This window comes from Castor canadensis, chromosome 15 (genome assembly GCF_047511655.1).
Source record: "Castor canadensis chromosome 15, mCasCan1.hap1v2, whole genome shotgun sequence".
NCBI lineage: Eukaryota > Metazoa > Chordata > Mammalia > Rodentia > Castoridae > Castor > Castor canadensis.
The window spans coordinates 17,850,915-17,856,914 of NC_133400.1; the positions used below are offsets into that span (position 1 = coordinate 17,850,915).

Below are 6,000 nucleotides of genomic sequence, written 5' to 3' on the forward strand. Positions count from 1 at the left end.
AGTCACCCTGGGCAACATAGTGAAACTCTACTCAAAAAAAAAAATTCTGCTTTAAATATAAAGACATAAATAAGTTACAGGTAAAAGGGACAGGAAAAAGGTAATCAAAAGAAAGCTGAAGCATCAGGTGTAGTGGCACATCTATTAATTCCAGCACTGGGGAGGGTGAAACAGAAGTATTTCAAGTTTGAGGCCAGTCTGGGCTACAGAGCAAGACCCTGTCTCAGAGAGAGAGAGAAAGAGAAAAGCTGGAGTAAGTATATATTATCATCAGACATTTTCTATCATAGTTTTTGTTCTTCAGGTAAAAGCTGATGAAGAAAAAAATGACAAAAGTAGGTACTCTGACAACAGTAATACTTTTGAATTCATTTTGCATTTATCAGTCACAACAGTACTACATATTTCCCCAAAATGAGTCCATACCTGTGTGAGACATGTTGTCTACACTGTCCCCACAGAGTAGACCTGTAGGCCCTCTGCAACAATGAAAATTGATGATTCAAGGGGCCCATCAGTAAGCCAATCTCTCATCTAGGTAGCTTGGTATTATGAGGGAGTCATCCAAATTTTACAGGACCACCCTGAGTCAACTACCCATCTGCCTTCAATTTAAAAAAAAATAAAGTAAGAGAACTCAGTATGAAATGATCATAGACAGTGTCAGCCTCTCAGTCACTCTCTAATACAATGAAATTTCTAAAATCACTGTTAAAAAAAAATTTCCATTATTCAATTTACCCAATAAGGTCCTATCTTGAAAAAAACAGTCTTAAGCCCTTCTTGTAAAGACACAAAGCAGGAGCTAGGAGTGTAGCTCAGTGTTTAGCATGCTTGAGGCCCTGGATTCTATCCCCAGGAAGGACTACAAAAAAAGAAAGAAAAAACATAGCTGGGTGCCAGTGGCTCATGCCTGTAATCCTAGGTACTTGGGAGGCAGAGATCAGTAGGATCACAGTTCAAAGGCAGCCAGGGCAAATAGGATTTTGTTGTTGTTATTTTTCTGTGGCGTGGGGTTTGAACTCAGGGCCTTATGCTTGCTAGGTAGACTTTCTACTACTTGAGCCACTCTACTAGCCCTATTTTGGGTTGGGTTTTTTCCAGATAGGGTCTTATGAACTATTTGCCCCAACTAGGGCTGATAGAGTGGTTCAAGTGGCAAAGCACCTGCCTAGCCAAGTGGGAAGCCCTGAATTCAAACCCCAAGGCTTTCAAAAAAAAACCATAAAGGTAAAGCTACAATATATCTTCTCAATAGAATTTTATTCTATTTTCCACACTCCTATAGCAGATAATAAAGGAATTACCCAAAAAAAAAAAAAAAAAAAAAAACCCAAGGGAATTACCAGTTCACTAACATTTCCTCATGAAAATTTAAACATGAAACTTTCCCATGCAATCTTAAGAAAAAACAGATATACATACAATTACAACAAAAGTTGTACATATATTTATTATAATTTTTTTTTTTGGTAGCATTGGGGTTTGAACTCAGGACCTCACACTTGCTAGGCAGTTACTCTTACCATCCAAGCCACTCCGCCAGCCCTTTGTGATATGCCTGGGGCTGGCTTTAACAGCGACCCTCCTGATTTCTGCCTCCCAAGCAGCAAGGATTACAGGTGTAAGCCACTGGGCACCTGGCTTATTATAACTTTTTGCTACTAAATAACAAAAATTATGTGACCCTTTACATTTGCCTTTTTACCTAAAATAGCAGGAACCTCAAGATCAAATTCAGTGGTTAGGATGCCCTTACTTTCACAGTATTTGCTACTTAAGTCTTTTCCATGGTTTTGGCTTCCTATTTCTTTTTAACAATTTCATTGCAAGTAACTTTAATTATAAACCACCAGAAGTACTCTTTAAAGGCAACACTTTTTTTTTTCCTTTGCAGCACTGAGCCTTGCACATGCTAGGCAAGCACTCTACCACTGAGCTATATGCCCAGAATTAATAATTCCTTAGAAATACAAAACATAAATATGCAATTTGTTTATATAATAAACTACAATGTTACATAACATAATACTAAAGAGATGTTTTGTTTTGTTTTTTGGTACTGGAGTTTGAACTCAGGGCTTCACACTTGCTAGGTAGGCACTCTACCGATTGAGCCATCCCTGTACTCTATTTTGCTATAGGTTTTTGTGGGTTTTTGTTTTGTTTTGTTTGGAAATGGGGCAAACTATTTGCCTGCGTTGGTCTCAAACTTCAATCCTCTGGATCTCAGCCTCCCAAGTATCTAGGATTACAGATGTGAACCACCAGCACTCAGCAACAGTTCTAAATGATGTATATAAAATAAACCATTCTCTTTACTGGTACTATGCTCACATTGTATGCAAATAACTAAAACTTTTTATAAATCACAAAGACCAAAGACAGCTAATACAGAACAGAGCAGCAATATTCGCCTGTCACAAAATAAGTGAAAATCACACTTTTATAGCTGTTTTATCATAAACGGGTCAGGTACCGAGAAGAATCAAATTCTCTACAGCAAGGGCTAACTAATTTCACTTCTCTGATTTGGCCATTCAATCTCTGCAATAAAGAACAGGAGGTAACTTATCAAAAAACCAATCTAGATTTCCTTTTGTAAAAATTTATAAGCCAATTAGACGCAGCCCTCAATTACTGAGTTCCCCCGTACCCACAAGGGGTATGACTAAAGCAATCAGCCCAAACGCGTCAGAAAACTAGCCCGGCAATCTCCAACCACACATGGCTTCAAGCTACAGCTCTAGAGCCCCAGGTCCCAGGAGCATCGCTTGCAGAACTCTTATAGAAACGTCTCCACAGCCTGGCAGCTCCAGCAGGAATCACAGAGGTCAGGAAATTTCCTCTACCAAGAAGTTCAGAGAACTGGGTCATACAACCGGTATACACTTTTGATCTGCAATAATAATATGTTCAGCCAAATAAGGGAAGGAGGTAGAAGTAAGGAAGTTACTACAAAATCAGGCCTGTGATTTGCCACATATTTGCCAGGAAAGGAAAATCAAATATAACAACTCAAATAACAGCCTGAGAGCAGTCAGGAAGCAAAAGCTATCAGTGCACAACCACAATGGGATCTTAGTAAGAAGGCAGCCTGGGTAGTTTCCTGAAGGGCCTTACCAGGCAAGAGGTGGAAAGGACACGGGGAAGTAGTTACAGGCTTTAAGGCTGCTCCTCCTAGATCTTCACACCCAGGAGCAGCTTTCAGAAATAAGATGCCAGATGGCTGAGCATTCTGCTATAGCGCTGCTATATTAGCTGGCTTGAGGCTGTGGGGTTTTCCCCCATCAAAGAGAGTCTGAATTCTTTGTAAATGTGTCACCAAGCATGTAGCCCAGTGTCCATCAGAGGTTCTACAAGACATCTGTTAAATGAGATGTTGATTCCTATTTATACTGACCATTACACAACATGGTGACCAGACTGTTGGCTTAGCACTTAGTGGAGAAATTTCAGAAGGTTTCACCAGGATCTCCTGACACTTATGACATGAGAATGGTCAAATGAGATGACAAGATATGGAGACACTCAAAAGAGCCATTAACAGGAGCACCCTGTTGTTCCCTGAGCTCCAGTGACCCAGCGCCAGGCAAAGGGTGCAGGAGTTGGGAGAAGCAAGCATGGTTCCTGCCCTGTGTTCACATCCACAGCTTTGCACCTTGACCCTTCTCGCACTTGGCATCACAGGTTCTTTCTCACCAGGACGGCAGGTTCCTCAGACTCTTGCACAATCAGTTTCACTCAAGGCCACTCTCACATCCTCTCACTCACAATCGCCCTCACACTCGAGGTCTCGCACACCAGTCGCCCTCACAGTCAGGGTCTTGCACACTCGGGGTCACCACCACACTTCTCCCCCCTTTTCGCACACACAGTCTCCGCCACACTCAAGGCCCCCCACACTCGGAGTCATCCTCGCGAGAAATGACTTGGAGTCTTGGACCATTTGGAGTCATTTCTCGTTCACACACATGGTCTTCCACACATCACTCACACAACTCACACAGCCACCATCACGCCCTCGCTCTCTCGCTCTCTCTCTCTCTCTCACACACACACACACACGGCGCCTTCTCACACAATCGTACACTCGCTGTCTCCCGCACTTCTGGCGTCACTCTCTCACCGGCGGCGTCTCACGCGGCCGCGGCCCGCCCGCCCCGCGCCGTTTCCGGCCGGCATCCCGCACGCGGCGGCGGCTGCGGCACCGTGCGTTGGACCCCACAAGACACAAGACGCGGTCTCGACCCGGCCCTGCCCCTCCTCACCGCGTTCCCTCGCTCCTCCTCACACCCGCGGCCCGCCCGCTTACCTCCCGGTGGCCAGGCGCCTCCAGGATGCTCTATCGCACTGCAGCCAAGGCCGCTTAGGCCCCGCCCACACACGTCACCCGCTACCGGATCGCGACAGCGGGTGCCGCGTCGGGACTGTGCTCGGCGCGGGGGCCGCCGGCGGCGTCTCTTCCGGGCCCCAGAGGACGCCGGGGCTTAGGAGATCCGCACCTGGCCTCTGCGTGCAGTTTACGCAACAGCTTCCAGCGGATCGTGGCTCCCGCCCAGCGCTCTTCCCGCCACGGTGGCCACTCCGGACTCTGCTCGCCGTCACATGGGGCCTCCACCCTGGGATGCTCCCGCATGGAGTTCTAAAGACCCCCACACTCGCTTCCGGTCTGGTCCTTGGCCGGAACCCACACCCATCGGGACCCCAGCCAGTTCACACAAAGAGCTACCGAATGCCTCCCCAACTGACCCTTCATTTAGGGAGCCCAGGAAGACGCACGTCCAGCCATAGCTGCCTGGGGCCTTCCTGGGGCTCTATCCTGGTCTGTCCTAATTTTACAAACGCCCCTCTTTGGGAGGCTGCACCTTCCAGTTCCTTCTGTCTCTCTAGTTGCTCCTCCTCCCTCTCCTTTTAGGGGATCATTTCCTCTGGTATCTCTGGAGCCTCCTGACCTCAAGGACCCAAGGACTCTCCCCTCTTTAGCTTCCTGTCCACCCTCCAAACACTGACTCTCTCCCAGGCCATGTGTGGCCTCAGACTGTTGGGTCTCCAGACTCAAGGCAGATGAGTGAGTGTCCCATTCCCCCACCCCCACCCCATGGAGAGCACTATCATTCCTGCATCCTGAAATCTGCATTCCTGCATCCTGAGAGGGAGTTGTAAATCTGCATTTCTGCATCCTCTCCTCTTCAGGAGATACTGGGTCTGATAGATCTGCCACAGGGCCGATGAGCAAAATGCTCTCAAGATTGTTTCCCCTCCCCCAATAAGGGGCCAAAACAAACCAGTTCACCAGAGAAAGCCCGCGAATCCATGGCCAATGAAAAGAACCCACCTAACCCAGAGTTAAAACGTCCATAAAAACCCCAGCCTTTACCTGAGCAGGGAGCTACCGGTTTTCTGGCTCTGCTGCACTGTTCTAGCTGTGGCCTTTCCTTTCTCTCTAATAAATCCTACTTCGTATACCGGAACCTCCACACGGCCCACAACACTTCAAACGGGCATGTAACAAAACCACAACCCAAACCCTTGCTTTCCTCCACCCAGTGTCAATGCCAGAAATGAACAGCAATCGGACTTTTCACCCTCCCTCTTTCTAGGGCCTGCATCCCACGGTATGCAGTTGCAGTAGCCTCCCAGTCCCTCTCCAGCTCCCTCCAACCCATCCCACAGGGTAGGAAATGCTTTTAAAATAGATTGGAATGGCTATGTATCTCCTAAAAATCTTTCCATCCTCCTCTAAATAGGCCCCGGGGAACTCTCTTTGTGCTGCCTGATAGAACAGTAATGTGGCCATTTTGTGAATCAGTCAAAATGGCAACCCCGCCCTTAAATTACCGTGCTCTAAGACAGCCCCACCCCTACAAGAGACTTCTGCACCTGTACTAACTTCCTTACCCTCCCCCTTCTGTAAAAGCCACTGCTTGCCCAGACTCGGGGCTGCGCCATCTTTTCCCCGGCCAGCCTGGCAGTTTGGGCCTGCTATTAAACTTTGCT

General features: G+C 47.1%; 1 protein-coding gene across 6 annotated transcripts in view; it reads right to left on the bottom strand.

Moving 5' to 3' along the window:
- Slc7a6 (solute carrier family 7 member 6) overlaps positions 1-5,634 on the bottom strand; it is a 36,549-nt gene extending 30,915 nt beyond the window's left edge. The window contains exon 1 of one of the 6 annotated variants that reach the window (XM_074055777.1): positions 5,381-5,634. The gene's annotated coding sequence lies outside the window, so the exon portion shown is untranslated. Of the gene's footprint in view, positions 1-4,271; positions 4,486-4,505; positions 5,036-5,380 lie in introns of those variants that run through there. The other 5 variants (XM_074055778.1, XM_074055780.1, XM_020181069.2 and 2 more) reach the window with 5 other exon arrangements.
- Positions 5,635-6,000: the final 366 nt, after the last annotated feature.